Source organism: Meleagris gallopavo, chromosome 2, assembly GCF_000146605.3.
Source record: "Meleagris gallopavo isolate NT-WF06-2002-E0010 breed Aviagen turkey brand Nicholas breeding stock chromosome 2, Turkey_5.1, whole genome shotgun sequence".
In the NCBI taxonomy this organism is placed as follows: domain Eukaryota; kingdom Metazoa; phylum Chordata; class Aves; order Galliformes; family Phasianidae; genus Meleagris; species Meleagris gallopavo.
The window spans coordinates 2,553,855-2,570,947 of record NC_015012.2 but is presented as its reverse complement, the minus strand read 5'-3'; positions in this window follow the sequence as shown (position 1 = coordinate 2,570,947).

Sequence of the window (17,093 nt, the reverse complement as noted above, 5' to 3'; positions counted from 1 at the left end):
GGGCATGGAGCATCTTTTCCACCCCATCTCTTCCTGCCTCCTGCCCTTCTATGAGGGTTCCCCTGTGCTCAGCAGCATTGCTGGAGGGGCATTTTTTAGGTCAGATGATATTTTACCCTATTAGTTCCTAGATTAAATGCATATCTTTGTGGGTCTGAAATGGTCATACCAGGGATGTTCTGGTAGGCGGTACCAGCCCTTTCAAGGCTAGCTCAGACTGCTTGTTGATTGAAGTGGCTCTAAAACCACAGTCATTTCTTTTTTACTTGCTCTTCCTTAATTTAAGTATTAGCTTGCTACCTTAAACACTACAAAATGCAGCATTCCTTGGCCTACCACCAGGGCTTTAACTGAACCAAGAATTTTCCAAACTCTTTCAAAACAGCATCTCCTGTGTTCATCTTTCTTCCTATGAAGACACCAGAGGCCCTGAGTAACAGATAAAAATTTTTAAGGTCAAATGTAAAACAAAGGTAGCCTCTAACCCTCCACGGCCTCTTTAAGCCCTCCCATAGTCCATAGGCTGAGAAACACTGAAAAGGGGAGGGGGGCACGGAAGCCTCTTTCTCCACTGTTTTATTTCAGGTCAGGTAACCTTGCTCACTCTTCTGGAAGGCCTAAGGAGATCGAGGAGGGGTTTAAAGAGGAGATCTTCCTCTCCCGTTCAGTTGAATAGTCATGAATTACTCTTGGGAGACCAAAGCAGTATAAATGCTTAAGGACATCTTTTGATTACACATAGTTTTAAAAGATGCTAAAAACAGTTCCGCTGAACATAGCGCTGGATTTTTAGGTACTGACTTATTTATCTTAATTTATGGTATTTTCCTCCCTTCCTTGAAAAGCAAAGACTACTGATAGATAAAGGGAAGAATTCTGTTTTTGTATGCAGCATGAGTCCAGTACTTGGCCAAGACCCAGATCTATTGTGGCAAGAAAGTAATAGATGAACTAACTAGAGACCCAGACTCTCTGGCTAGCATCCAAGAAACATTAAAAAATATAGTACTGCACATAACAAGTAGGAAGATGCATGCAAATGTTGATGGCTTACTGAAAACTGTTAACTTATTAATATGTTGGGTTTATAGACATGCATTTGGATTTTAAAACCTACTCTCTAAGTTCATGCCCTGAAATAATATTTAAAGTAGTACCACGTTGGTGAGGGAGTTGTGAAGAAAATAACATTGCTGAAGCCCTAGAGCTGTAAAGCTTCTTTTGGGAGCATCAGCTCTGGAGCAGTGGTCCAGTTCAGCTCTCAGGAAATTTTCTAAGTAATGGCCCCATTATGTTTCTTCCCAAGACTTCTCCACCTTCCAGTCATGCATCTGCCAATTAGGACTTAGTCATAAAGGTAGAAGGGTTCAGTATCTATGGGTTTAAGTAAAAGATGTGGGTCAAGAGCTTTGTGAGGTACCTAGAGATCTAGTAAAGACTTTTAGGAAGGAGATCTTAAGAACGTTGGAGACTGAGGATCGTTGGCAAATCTAAGATTTAGTATGACATCGTTGCCAACACTTAGAGTGAATCTTATTCCTGTGAGTATTCTAATGGATGCACGATATGGCTCATATTACCATGTCCATGTTTCTTATAACTTTGAAGTCTGGGGAACGTTATAACTCTCCATGTAGATCTGGTTTGTCATCTGGCCCCAGTAAAATAGAACAGTCACTGAGCAAAGGACCCATGATTACACTGAACTGCTGTCTGAAAGGGTAATAGATAAGGAAAGATGCTCAAGTCTTCACATTCCATGTTCTTTTATACGCAAGGCTGGTGAATTCTGATTTTCAGTTATTGACATACAATTGATAATGCAACCCCAAAATGATTTTAATTTCAGTGTTGAAGATGTTCTCTTTTTTTCCCTGTTGATTTGAACACCCATTAACAGTATTTTGTTCAAAGTAACTGTGATCACAAAAGTGCAAAATACAAACTGGAAAAGTAGGTAAGTTCCAGGTGAGGCAGTGCACATGGAACAGGCAGTGCTGCCCTGTGAAACATTACAGGAGTTTCAAATGATACTTTCTCCCTATCAAAGCAATAAGAGAAAAGATTCAGTGATTGTACTTTATTAACAGTCGTAGCTATCACCAGCATTCACAAGAGGTGTTGAATCCCTGTTTTTTTATGCTTTTGAAGCGGTAGTTTGTCTCTTTCTCCGTATAATTGTATATATATGCTGGGGAAATAGTTTATTGCTAGAGCTAAAGGTGAGTGGTGGGACTTGCTTTTCAGGTGTTTTTCCCTGACTTTACTTATTCTCCATTCCCATCACATTTGGGCTCAGTTTTGTAGGAGCTGGAGGAACATTTCGTGGCTGATGTTGTACTAAGTGAGCTTTCTCATACAGTGTTGTTTTTCCTAATCTCTCAACTCTAATTGTTGCATACAAATTGTTTAATAAATAATGTTGGACAGGAAAAAAAAAAAAAAAGAGAGAGAGAGAGAGAGAAAGGGATATTAATTAAGAAAAGGATTTAGGCTGACTCAGTTTCATACATGAGACAAAAGGTTAAGTAAATGCCAAGGCCGCTATGCCTCTCCAAACAATGAATATTAGTTTTAGAATCATTAATGTCTGCTTAGAAAACAGAGTCATACTGGAGACTTATACGCCAAAATAACCAAGGCCAGAGCTGTTTCTTTTCAATCTGAAGCTAAATTATTCTCCAATAGAGGGCTAAATGTATGCAATTAACAGTGCTAGGTAGGACAACAGGGAATGCCACTTTTAATACATAGCCAAATTGAGATCAAGTTTTTCTTTGAATCTGGTAACTTGGACATTTAATATGCACAACCAAGCTCTGCAACAGAATGAGTGATAATTAACTCCTTCACTGCTTGTCAGTGGAGACAGAATGGTTAGGCTGCTCTTTACTGACTTTGGTCTCCTAAAGTTGATGTATCTGAAGAACAGAGTTTTTTTCAAGCGCCTTCCGTATGTGGGCAAAGGTTAAGACAGCTGCGTAGTCTCTGTTAGAAAGAGGATTACCACATTGTATTTTCAAAGAAAATTTCATCCTAGGAAGGATTCGTTCCTCAGACTGGGGGGAGCTGAGGTTGGAACAAATATGACCAGTATGAGTTTCACTAAAATTCTTATTCAGCATCTGAGTTGAAAAGCTTAAAAAAGATTAGGCTGAAAGGCTCAACGATATATTTTTAAAAAGAAATAACAAAATACTCTCCAAGCAAGTGCCTCTCACCAGTACGTAGGCAAAAGTCAAGGTCTTTATTAAAAGTTCCCAGCACCCCTAAGTGCGAAAGAAATGTTCTACACCAGACAAGATGTGGTACATATCACGTTAGCAGTGCCTGTTTAATAGGAGTGTGCCTAATATCAATATTTAATTCCCATCCAGTAGTCTCCAAGAAAATAAATATATTTACTCCCAATACACTACATGGAGATAAGATAAATGACGGTGAAGTGAGTTGCATAAAGCAAATGAATTGAGCAATGTCCAGATGGCCTTGATCCTGAGCCTTGGCTAAGAATTTGCTTAGGATGTCTACAATTTACAATTTGTGCAAGAAAGCAATCTGGGCAAGAAAGCCAGTCAAACTGCTGCTGTCTCTCTAGGCCTGGTTTGGCTCTGGAAAGTTGAAAACTGCAAAGTTCAAATGCATTTTTACCTCTGACTGTATCTAAGCTAAACCTGCACTTCCTTGCTCTGGGTCCCACTTGACCTTACAGCCAAAGGGCAACATCCCTGTTCAGGGCAGGTGACTTCTCACCAATTGAGGCTGCCAGGGAAGAGATTGCCTCTGAAGTCAGCAGCCACATGCAAACAAATCCTCTGCTTTGGAAAAGCTATACTTAAATAGTTCAAATTTTGTTTCTAAGGCTGAAGTGCATTAGCAGCTCTCATTTGACTGAGTAAATACGATTACGCTGAAGTCCTTTGCACTATCACCAATGGGAGGAGATAGCTCTGCTCTAGGGCTTGTTTCAGTGAAGGGTCTGCACGGGAATGTGTTGTATTTGCATTCAATATTTGTAATGTGTCCAGGTCTCCCTCTCCAGTTCCTAGTGTTTGCTGCCTTTCAAGAAAAAAGTTGATATGTGAGGAATGGGCCCATGCAGGGCCCATGCTTGGCCCAATTCTAAGACCTGTGCTTTCCTTGCTGGCTTTACACCTGCTGACACTTGTTTACCTGACCACTCCTAAATTATCTTCATTAAAACCATTTGGAAAGAATTGGTGCATTTTCTAATTGTGACTCTTTACTTTTGGAATCTCTGGGGAGGCCACAGTATGTCCCCTCCTGCCCCTGTGAGGGCATGCGTAGACTCCCACAATGGGAAGGTCTCTTAGCAGGAGTGCAGGTTGTCTGGGACCAGTCTCCCTCTGGCTGCAGCTGCCTATCACACCACTGGCAAATATTTTATTTGGAAAATGTTTAGCTTTCAGTTATTTAGCCATGATTTTGTGCCAAAAAAGCCAGCATATCCTCACTGTATTTGCTCAAGGTCTGGTTCTGGTGCCATGGTGTGAGGGATTTCCTTGCAGGCAAGGCCAGGCTGAGGTCAAACTGTCCTCTTGTGTCCCTTCTTTGAACAGTGCTGTCCTTGCATTTTGCTCTCAAGCAATGTGGCTAGTGCCTTTGGAAAGGAAATCTCCAGGATGCTTAGTATGATGGCACGTTCAATTTCAGAATGTAATTATCTCTTAGAGGTAGGTCCCAGCACTCCCTATCTGTTCTGCTAGGCACTGTCTGCTCATCTTCCCATCCACTGCATCCAGTGACAAACAGGCAGGCAAAACAGCCCTGGGTCCTTTTTCCTGATGTCATCAACCACAAAAGCAGATAAGAAAGATTCCAAATTGCTCTACAGCAGAGAAAACTGATGAGCCTCATGAGCCGTTTGGTTGCTTCCCTCTGCAGAATGCCCTTTCACAGAGCACAGAGCATCCTTGCGCCATATTCCTTCACCACAGCAATTGCTGGCTGTCCTAGTACCACAGTGACAGGGACACCTTTGGTATCTACACATACCCAGCAAAGCAGTCCCTAAAATAGGGAAGGAGAAGGGCACTGACAGGGAAGGAGTGGCCCAGCAGCCACTCCTCTGGCTGCTGGGGGCACAGAGATGTTCACACTGAGTTCATGCTTTCCTCAGGGATCTCAGCACACCAGTGTGTCTCTGGGTGCCAATGGGCCGGACAAGGGCTGAGCCCTACTCTTTGCTGTGTTTAATCCCCAGTGCCAAGCCAGCAGGACACTGCAGACTATTGGGTTCCACTCAGGCATAATTCCAGCATTACCATTGATTTGTTCTCACACTCCCCATGGTGCTTTTAATCAACTCTCCATCTTTGTGCCTTCACACCTTCACGCTTTTCATGATTGGCTCTGCTACCTTCTGCCTCTGCAATGAAATAGTACCAATAGAAATCTGCCTGCATCTTACATACATTAACAATCCCATTTCTTCTCTCTCTGGTCCACTGAAGGGATCTCCCTCTCCCACAAAGGCACTACTGTCTCTGCACAGTGCACTGGTAAGCGCAAGGCTCCTATTCATTTGTTCTCAACGTCTGCTACAATGGGCTATAATTAGTAACTGGCCTCCTTGGTTTATTCCACCTTCAAAAGGCTCTTTTATACATTAGAAGTGAGGGAGATGCTGACATTAATTTTGCTGGTCTTGTCATAGCATTGTGAAGCGAAGATAAAACTAACATGCAGACAAGGGAATAAGTAACTCACTAGACCAAAAAAAAAAAGAAATAAATAAGATTAACAAGTAGTGTCATCATCACATTCATTTTATGAATGCAGTGTGGTTCTGGAAGGAACTCCTTAGCCCTTCAGTTTTGCATTCTCACCATCATTTATCAGCAGGTGTACCACATGTCACAACTACTATCCTTTTTGACAACCTGTGTAGCACCAAAGGACTCCCAGAAAATGCAGAGTTCTGATTTCAAGCTGTGCCTTGTGATGCACTGGGCACTCAATTAATTGTTGCAGATAAAAAAAAAATTCCAATATACTCCTAAAGGAACACTCAATAGAACAAAACAGTGTGATTTACCAACTCAAAGAAGCATGGACTAATAAAACATCGTCATGGGACTGTCCTTTTCCCTAAACCTTCCATAGTTTGGTAGCATTGAAACTATTGGAATTGTTTGAAGAAAATAAACGTGATTCTAATCAGTCCACAGCACTACACAGGCTGCTTTCAATGACACATTTCATTGCGCTGTGTCTTGAGTGACTGTGACCTGCAAAGTCTTTAAAGGAGCCTGCTGCTTTTAGCAATTACTCTGTGGTCACTTTTGTGTATGCATATGTTGTTCTCCACAGCAAAGCAGAGTTTGGGGAGTAGTTCTAGGAATCAGCTCAGAACTCCTCCATGGATATAGACCTGTAGTCTTTGATGGAAATATCTAGACAGGTTTTTGCAGCCTGGACACATTGGCACCATATTAATACACTCTTTAAAAGAGCAATGTATTGAACTTTCAGCTAAAAGAGCCAAGCAGAAAAAGGCAGAAAGTATATGAGCATAGAATCACATAATCATAGAATGGCTTAGGTTGGAAGGGACCTCAAAGATCATATAGTTCCAAACCCCTCAGCCACAGGTTTGTTGCCTCAAGATGATGGAGCCTCAAGAGGGTAGAGCAGAGGAACAACCCCCTCCCTCTCCCTGCAGTCATCCCTCTTTTGTTGCAGCTCAGGGTACTGCTGGCCTTGGCTGCAAGCACAAACTGCTGGCTCATGTCCAGCTTTTTTCGTCCAGCAGGACCCCAAGTCCTTCTCCATAGGACTATTCCTAATGAATTCTTCTCCCAGACTGTGCACATATCTGGGGTTGCCCTGACCCAAGTGTAAGGCTCACCTCTCACGTCGTCCTAGACATTCTGGATGGCATCCCTTCCTTCTGCTGCATCTGCTGCACTCAGCTTAATGCCATCTGCAAACTTGCTGAGGATGCACTTAATCCCTTCATGCGTGTTGCTGATAAAGATGTTGAAGAATAACAGTCCCAAGATGGACCTCTGGGAGACAACACAGAAGACTGGCCTCCGCCTCGACACAGAGCCATTGACCACAACTCTCTGGCTGTGGCCTTCCAAGCAATTCCTTATCCACTGGATAGTCTACCTTTCAAACCCATACTTCTCCAATTTAGAGATAAGGATGTGGTGGGGGACCATGTGAAAGACCTTGCAGAAATCCAGGTAGATGACATCAGTTGCCCTTCTTTGATCCACTGGTGCAGCCACTTCATTGTAGAAGGCTACCAGAACTACAGATATATGCATGCATATACATACGTACACACAACGATGCTGGCAGTCTACATGCATACACTTTGTATACACAGCACAACGTACAGAGTTTTGTGGCTGTACTGAGGACACAAGTTCAGGTCCTTGCCAAGTGTGCTGAGGATGGGTCTGCGAGCTGCTGCCAGCTGTTGGCTGTCACAGATCAAATCAATTCGTTCAAGCAGCTGAAGGCAGAGTCAGCATTGCAAACTAGTGCTTTAAGAAAACAACTCCTGTTTAAAAGTGGCACACATCCACTATCCCATCTGAGAATGGGGAAACACTTCTTGGAGTATTCTGAGCAGCAGAGCAGGACATGCAGAGGCTGCTCTAGACCCTCTTGGCTTGGGCACATCACTTAATCCTCTGACTCAACTTCTGCGAGCAAGAGCATTTGCTTACCCCACAGGCAGATTGGGAGGATTAATTAATATTTGCAAAGTGCTTTGAAGATGAAAAGTAGCTTGTTAAGTACTATAAAGTATTATTAATAATGATAACAAACTGATAATTTCGGAGTATGTAAGGCTCTTCTTAACCTTTTCTAGCAAGACCTTTCATTTCAAGCAGCTGAAGAGGCAACACCACTACAGACAGCATGCTCATATTTACCAAAGCACAAGGGACATGTTGATGGAGCAAGGCACTAAATAAGTACAAAACGCACTCCATTTCACATTTAAAATAAGCTGTGCCATGTTTTAAAAAACAGTTTGATGCAATGCATGTTAAATGTATCAAGATAGTATGTCTGGGTTGATTCGGTCTGTTAAATGTGTTAGAGTGGAGCAAAAGAGCTCTGGAAGTTTGGTGGCTCCTACCTTTAGCTGTTTGGATATTATGCTGGGAAAATGAGGTGCTGCTGTCAGCCACGACCAAGAGGAAGTCTGTCAGGGTATTTAATTTGAAACAAGGACCAGTTTCAGATTTGTATGACCCAAGTCCTTAAGGCCTGTTTCCTGGCATTATGAAAAAAGCTTTTCCTCTGAAAACTTCGAGATGTAAGAATTTTGTCTGTAGTATAAACAGTAGGACCCTCATGAAGAGTAAAATTTATCTCCTTGCTTGATAGGGTCATGTAACTCTGGCTGGGATTAGCTAATGTTTCATAGAGCCTGATGTTTTTGTGGCCAGGGCATCCCTTGAGGAAGGAAGATATCCACATTTGATGAAAAGCTCCTATTAAAATTAGATATTGCTCTTGAACTTATCAAAGGAAAATGGGAAGTAATGAAAATTAAAAACACAGCTTAGGCATCTTGAAGAATCCTGACATGATAGTGATCCGGCACTCACTGCCCACAAGCTCTTCCCTTTTCTGCCCTGCCTCTTGTGCATGCACAGTCCTGCACACACAGATCTGTTTCTTTCCCCACTGACATGGCTTCACTTGTCTCTTTCTCATTTCCTTTCACACCCACCTCTGTATTCCCCAGAGCAAATTAAAAAAAAAAAGAGGAGGGAAAGAGAAAATGTAACTGAAGAAAACAGAAATCAGCACAGGGAAACTTGCCAAATCCCAACCTTTCTCTTGATGAGTTACTGCTGAAGACAGGAATCACCAGCAAAACGAAGGATAATCTCCAAGTCAGCACATCCAGCTTCCCTATTCCCTTTATCTGTTTCTGAATTACTACATGAAGACCTGGGTCGTTTCTGAAAAAGCAAGTCTTCTTTCTTGAGAGGGGATAGACTTGTGGCTTTGACAATTATCTGTGGTCAGAAAGCAAACCTCGGAGCCAGTGTTTCTTATAACTTTTACATGAGCATAATAGGAGGCGACAAAAGGAAAGTAGAAATAAGTGATGTTTTGAAGAAGGAAAAAGAACTTGCATCACTGCTAAAAATGTATTTTTTAACTGCTTGCCTACCTCTTTGGAAGAAGTTAACATTTCATTCTACAAAAGATAAGAAATAGGAGAAATTTCCAGATTGTTTGTGCTGTTTTTTGTACTCCTGGACTCTTTTTCCTTTTTCAGCCTTTTTCTGGACAGTTGCTTGCCAGAGATACCCAAAGAAATTCTTTGTATTATCTTTTTCTTTTTCATGAGATTTTCCCAAGATAAGTGGTACAATGCTTTATATTGGCTTCTAAAAAACAAACCAGCTAGATGAACAAATGTGGGGAATACATAATGTCAAAATACAAGTAAGAGAGCAGTGATTTTGTGATTGTCCAAATGTATTACAAATGAGGTATAAAATCTAGCTTCTCAAAATCTGGAATGTGATCTCTCTTTTCAGTTCACTGCTGATGCATCCTGACACCAGGAACTCTAGCAAGGACACTGCTTGGATTTTCTTTCTTCTTTCCCTGCTCCTTTTTTTCCCCCCCCCTACGTTTAACTTATAGCATACATTAGAAGTTACAGGTGACTTTAATCTGTAATATCAGCAGTAATCACTGTGGTATTGTTGCCTAGGCATTCCTGAAGAGTCAGAAGTGGACTGTAATTGAAGAGTTCATTACCAAGATCAGTTGGCTCCTTGATTACAGTGGCAAGGTGAAATATATATCCTCACCAAAAAGCAACGGCTAAACCTTTAGAGAAGTCACCCACTTTTCACTCTTTTTCATTAGGACCCCGACAAGCTTGTCAGCAAAATTAAAGGTATGTCATTCACATCGTGCATGCATTGCAAAGGACTATAAACCTGCCAACCCCTTTGATGAAATAAAAGGGTTTTATTTATGATTCATGTAGGAATATGAGGTTATTTTTATTCTGCCAGTACACTAATAATCAGACAAGAGCTCAGGAAATGAGAAGGCAAACTGACAGGGAGGTTCTGATAAAGGGGAACCCTCTGGGGTATTTTGCCCCCTTTGTAATCTCTTCCTTTTTAGTGAGAGGTTATAAGCATGGCATAGCATGATCTTGCAACAGGCTTGGCTTACAGGAACAAAGAGAACAGCTACCTAGCAGGACCCGAGGTATAATTCCACAAGAGAAAGAAAATGCTTCCGTCAGATAGATCTGCATTGCCACAGTGATGTGAATGGGAGTACCCAATCTGGTTTTCCAAGTGAGTTGTAAAGATACCCTACTTTTCTACTTGCTTTCCTACAAGGCAACATAACTAATCTGAGCAACAATAAAGGAGACCGTGAACCTCATACAGAGCCATGGCAAATTTGGTACCAATTTGTTTTATTCTAATTTCTGCAGGACCCAAAGCAGGGTATTTTCCAAGCACTCCCAGCCTAGTGGAACCTGAGGTACAGCGCAGTGACAGGAGGTTGGGGAAATAACTCCCTTCCCAGTCCCTGATCAACATGTGTGCTTGCAGAAGAGCTAGGCAGCAGGTTGCATTTCAGGATGTGCCTTGTCCTCAATATTTCAGTGCTTTGGCAGTCTGAAGCTGCTTCAGTTCTACCCAAGCTCAGTGAAACTTCTGGAAGCGCTTTCTGTGCATTTTGGTTTAAGCTGTCACTCATACCACCAGCACCACCGTGATTACAGAAACACTCCCTGCAAGTAAAAAGGTATCACTGTGCTAGCTGGCTGCCCTTAAGTACGGTAGTTTGCTGAACAGTGGTGTGTTGGCAGGAAAACACAGACTAGCAAAATATATGCAGGATGAAGTGAAACAAAGTTCACTGGAGGAAAGAAAATAATACTAATCCTTCATTCAATAAGCAGTGAGTTAAGTACATTTTGCATGTTGAAGAAATGTAAGAGCAAAGGGAAGAAAGCACACATATAAAGGTGGTGTGACCGCCTTCCTCTCTAAAGACAACATATGGGGCATTTAGATATGAATAATCCCAGGAGTTATATCCAAGATGCTAACATGAAATGTAGCATCTACTTTAAGACTCCACAGAATTTCAGGGTGTTTGAGTTCCCTCTGACCTGAGCATCCCCCAAAGTCATGTTGCTAACATTTTCCTGGCTTGCTCAAGTAGCTGAATAGACCAGTGCTTGAGGTGGGATTACATTGAATCTCCAGCTCTTAATTTTCTGTAATCAGATTTGCACCAGGTTTGAGAAGTTTGGATTGGTTAGGTGAGGCTGGATATGAAAGGATGAGCCATGGTCCAGGCAGCAAAGGTGCACTGAACAGTCTGGTTTCTGGACATTAAGCCAACCTCTATGATTGTCTCAGGCTTCTCCATGGTGTCATCTCTCAGCCTTGTCCTATAGCATCCTACTGATGCTAAGGCATTCACGTTGCAGGGGGCCTTGGACAAATACAGACACCTACTACTCTGCTGCCCACAGTGTTTTACCTCTGTACCACATGATACCTGAAAGAGATTCTTTAACAAATACTTCCAAAAGCATTTCTGACGATGTAAATCTCTTGATTGCAAAACATGCATCCGTTAGCAGAAGAGCTCCAGGACAAAGGCATTATTTTCTATGCCTTCTCAAGATGTGGCTGGATGTCAGGGCTGGGAGCAGCAGATCCTACTGCCTGCAGAACACAAGGTGCCAGTCTCTTCAGAGGAGCTACCACCTGGAAGGAGCTGCCTGGGCTTTTGGGTGCTGTGTAGTACTGGAAGGACTCACAGCATCCCCAAGGCGTTGCTGTCCCTTTAAAACTCTGCTTTCTTGTGTTGACTTTGCAATAAAGCATAATTTTATTTCTCTCAGCTAATTGCAGACTGCTCCCTTCCACTCTCTTGATCTTTGCACACAACCAAAGGCATTGCTACAAGCCAGATGTGAGGTTTAGGAGGCTGTGATCTGTCCTGGCTGTTCCCCAGAGCAGCCAGGTGCTTCTCCTCGCCCCCCTCCAGCCTGGTGTTGTGCTGGATGCAGAGCAGGTAACTATGTCATCAGCCCAAGATTTCATTCTTGCAAAGCACGGAGGTTCATTATACTTACTTTATCAGCAGTAAGGTTTACTGCCGAATCCATGAGAGATATTCGTGTGAAACATGAGCAGAGAGTGAGGCATTGCATCTTTTCATTAATAAGCCCTCTTCTGGGATCCGGCATTAGTGAGATTCAGCGGATCATAGAGCACAGGGGTATCATTTTTACATGATTACTCTAAATTCTTAAACCAGAGGCTTAAGAGAGAGGCTTCGCACAAAGGCAGCTGTGGGAATTGTTAAGTGATTGGCACAGCACTGAGATGGGCTGAACCACTGCAGGTACCTCCAGCCATGGGGGTACCAGCAGCATCTCATTACCAACCATGGAGGGAAATGCGAAAGGAGGGACTGTGTCAGCTGGAGGAGCTGTGCTAACCCTGCAAAATACCTCCTCCCAAATAAATCTCTTGCCATAGTACTTTTGTAGGGTACCACAGGCTAAGCTGTTCCCTTTCTGTGTTGTTGTATCTGGCCTTATTTTTGCCCTGTCTGAGCCTACCTTCACTAGGACAGCTGCTAAAATACTGCCTGTTCAACCTCTGCTCCCAAATAATTAGCCGTTGACTGAGCAGAGGGTTGAGATACTTTTGAGATATGTTTTCTTCGGGTGAGAAGCTTTGGGCAGCCCAGAGGATGAGCATGCAACTAGAACATCTTTTCTAGGTGGTAAAAGAAAGAACTCTTAGACCTACATTGCTTTCTTGAGGTCATTACATATTCCCCCTGTGATTTCATGCACATCCAGGCAAAAATGTTGCCTTGTAATCCTTGCCTCTGTTGCTGCATCCTGTCCTGCCAGGCTGTGTGCAAACCAAAATCAAGGAGCTGATGTGGACAAAATAAAAACTCTTCGCTTTTTCCCAGCGTTGGTTTTCATCTGTGTAAGTTCCTCAATCTATTCCAAAATATAGATACAGAAATGCTTATTCCAGCATGAGAAAAAGGACCACATAGTGAAAGAAGGACTGAACTGCTCTTGTCATTGACAGCATCAGCTTGTATTGGCCAAACATGTTGACTGAGCTGTGCCTTCCACTCCCCATTCAGAAAATGGAAATCTTACCAATTATTTTCTTCTTACGAATCTGCAAGGATGACATCATCAGCCTTTCCACGTGTATTTGCACTTGTCCATAGAACAACAGAGGAGGCATTTCATTTGCACAAACTGTGAATAGCTTGGCTGGGTAGATGGGCAAGAAATAAATCCTTGATTTTACCAAAAAGCACTTTGAGTGGGGGATCAACTCGATGGGAGAATCAATACAGCAAGTGAGAATCGTGATGCCAGACTTCAAACCACAACCTGTGTGTGTTTTCCTGGGTCCATACCTGCCCTAAAACAACTGCTCTGATGGCAACAGTTGCCAGAGTCATCCAGTCATCCCAAGGTACCCTTATCTGTGAAATACGAAGGTGACCGCTGCTCAGTTACATCTGATGAATGTTAGTGGAAAAAGAATTACTGCACTATTTCCCCAACATGTCTAAGTCCTGCAGAAACCTCCAGTATCCCAGTCAATGCCTGATCCTGATCACTGATATTGCAGAAGGGTGAAGAATAGTGAAATTCCCTTTTTGGTATAAGAGGCCCATGAAATCTGAGAGCCATATTGGAAAATTTGGAGGTATCCTGGGATGAAGTATTCCTGGCCTTCTGGGTATTAATCAACCAATTCTCAGGTTTTTAGAAACAACTGATTTTAGGCAGAGATGTTCCTCTTTGAGATGACTTACTTCATCTAGTGCTTCCTGTAAGTCCAATAAGAAAAAGAAAAATGAGAAGCAGGAAGGTGGGGTCATGTGGGGCACTGAATAATCCAGATCAAACAGCAAAGAGCGCCCGATTAGAAGCCAACACATTTCTCTTTTCAGTATCTCTGAAATTGTTTGGCAGACTTAATTAGAAACAGGTGCAAGCTATAATATTTATTGCAACAATGCATCATTTTTGTCTGTTTCCAAGGTCATCATTCTAGCCAATGGAAAGCCAACAACCCACAGGGAGTATAACTTAGTCTATATGGGTAAAATGTGAATTACTTAACCCTTTATCTAATGGAATGAAATACAACATTGCACAAAGCACAAAGCTCACAAAATGGAAAATCCTGTGAGAAATCTTTCTTGATAACAGGTTCCAGTGAAGTAAGTGACATCACCAGCTGAGCTAATAGCCAGCCTTAGGTAAAATGGAGTAGGTACAGATAAGGAATGAGAAAAACACATTTTTTTTTACTACTTTTCTTTCAAAGGCCTGGGTTTATGTAGAATTTGCTGCAGTAGGAGACCATGATTGCATGTTATCTAGTGCCTACGCTACAGTTGGGTATCATACACTATGTTCTGCTAAGATTCAGCAGTATATTTCTTTGGCTGCATCTGTCTCCAGTGCAATCAGGCTACAGCTGCACTTGTACAGCAGCACCTTAAAACAGCCTCTGTGAGCTGCCAGGTAATCGTGCCAAGGTTTTCCAGTGGGAGAAGCCTGGAAGATGAAGCTGTAGATCCTTCCTGCCTGTTAAGCCAGCAGACTCAGAGAAACTAGGTCCACATTTTTCTCTCCGTCCAAGGGTAAGTGTCCCAAACGTGATTCCATCTGGCCCCATGGTGATTTTTTGTGGTTAAAACTGGCAGGGCCCTTGGTTACAAAAAAGCCCCACTTTCAAAACTGGCAATTCATTTCCTCTTGTGAGTTCTCTGCGTAATCTCTATGTGACTTTTTGTTCTTTTGTGATCATTTGCAAGTGAGGGTCTTCTCTGAAATTCTATTTTATTCCTTTTAAATGTGACAAATATAAATATGGAAACAAAGCAGCATACTTTAATAGTAGAGATGTGTGAAATTGTGAGATTTTTGCCTTTTTGTAAAAGCCGCAAGAAGATGCCAATATTTCTGCAGACGGAAACTATTTTTTCCACCTTCAAATTGTCACACAGCATAAAATCTGTGGCTGTTTGTGTGTCGTTGGATAAAGGTAGCAAGGAAATACAGGTTCCCTCTTGAGAATTAGGGCACTCTGGCTTCTAACTTATTCTTTTGGCTACCACAGTTCCCTGAAAGGCACCTCAGCACCTAGACAGCACCACTGTCCTCATTAATTGTGCTCTTTCTACAGTGAATTACTAATGCACTCTGTGATCTCAGGAACCATTCTTAAAAAAGGCTATCATCTGTCCATAAAATTCAGAGGTAAAATAATCCAAGCACATGATACTGATGGATTTGGGATGAAATTGTGAGTGCTTGTTTATTGAGAGACAGATCCTACAGTCATATTTAGAGATCTCAGCAGAATCAAAGCTGATGCTTTGAGAGGACCCCTGCTCCCCAGCATCTCAAGCAATGTCCCAAGACTGAATCCTTGAGAAGATCCAACTCAAGTTTGAAACTTTGCAGCTCAATGTCCATGCTGATTTTATTCTCTTCCTTTGAATGTAATATCCCACGTTTCAACTGCATGGCTCATGGCACATGACCTTTTAACAGCAGGCTGGTGAGATTTTACGTCATATGAGCATCACAGATTTGCTCAGGTAGTTTGGTTCCTGCAGTATTAGTAACATCGTGTCACTGTCATTTTGCCCTTTTCTTTATCTTTCTCCCTGAAAGTGCAGATATTATGGAGAGCTAGCTCAGAACTGGGGATCTGTCCCATTGTTAATGTTCAGGCTCTTGCCAACACAGGTGTGTATGATGAGGAGAATTAGGAAAAAAAGGGAGACAATGATTGCCCAAAGCCAGCCAGGATGGCAGCTGCCATCCTGCAGAGGACCACTGGCACCAGGAGCCAGTCAAATTGAGAAGGGCAGAGGAGAGCCTCCCTGCACTGTTAAAGTATTTCAGGCCAGTGTTCGCACAGTTCTCCAGATCCCCAGTATGAATAAATGGGTAGGGATGTGAGTGAGAAAGGAAGGCTTATGCCAGGGAGCTGAGCAATGTGTAATATTACCAAGCAAGCTTGAGACTTCTGGAAATGCACTATGCACACTTGGAAAAGGCAATGGTCGTTCTGGGAGGCTCTGCTCAGGCATAGCATTTAGCTCTGTGTCCTGGCTGCCAAGCCACACTTGAATTGTATTGCATTTGGATTCTGGCAGATCAAGTTACAGGTGATGGCTGGGTTAGCTGCCTTGGTCTTGGGTCATTCCTGCATTGTACTTAACCGAATAATACCCTCCCTTCCTTTTTCTTCTTCTTTTTATTTTTTTTTTTTTCTTCATTGATCAAGCTGCTTTTGAGAAAAGTGATACTTTGCATATCTGGCTAAGTGCTGTTAACAGTCTCTGCCTGCGGTTTGTTAAAATTAAAAAAAAAAGAAAAAAAAAAAAGAAAAAAAGAAGTGTGATCTTGCTGGAGAAGTAATTTGCTTCTCTCCAACCAATGATGGCTTGCACTTTATGCAAATTGGTATCTAGGGATAACAAATCCCATTTAATACATATGCATAGTTCATAAAAAAAAACGACATGAGAGAAAGAGAAAAAAGATAAAGCAACGAGTCAGCAAAAGAACAGGTTCCGAGGAAATTTATTGTCCCAAATTGGACATTTGTAACAGATGATGTGAACAAGTGTTAACTTTGTTTTCAGCAGCTCTTCACGTACATTCACTAGACATCACACAGATTATGTTTTAAGGATCTGAACTGTAATAAAAAAAAGTGTCTGTGGGCTTTGGAGTGTTGTGTTCCATATGGTTGGGGAAGTGCGGAGTTATTGCGACAAGCATCTTGTGAAGCTCATTACGCACGGCGGTGTTAGATGCGAATTGCTGCGCATCGCTATAGGGTACGTACATGACATCCCACAGTCAGCAGATAGCAACTGGAAATGAAAGATATGAAGGCACAGAGTACAGCTTCAGGGAACATGTTAGACAAAACATCTGCTGGTATCAGAAAGCTGCATTATCAGATCATTGTGGCCATGAATTTTTTATAAAGACTTTTTTTTTTTTT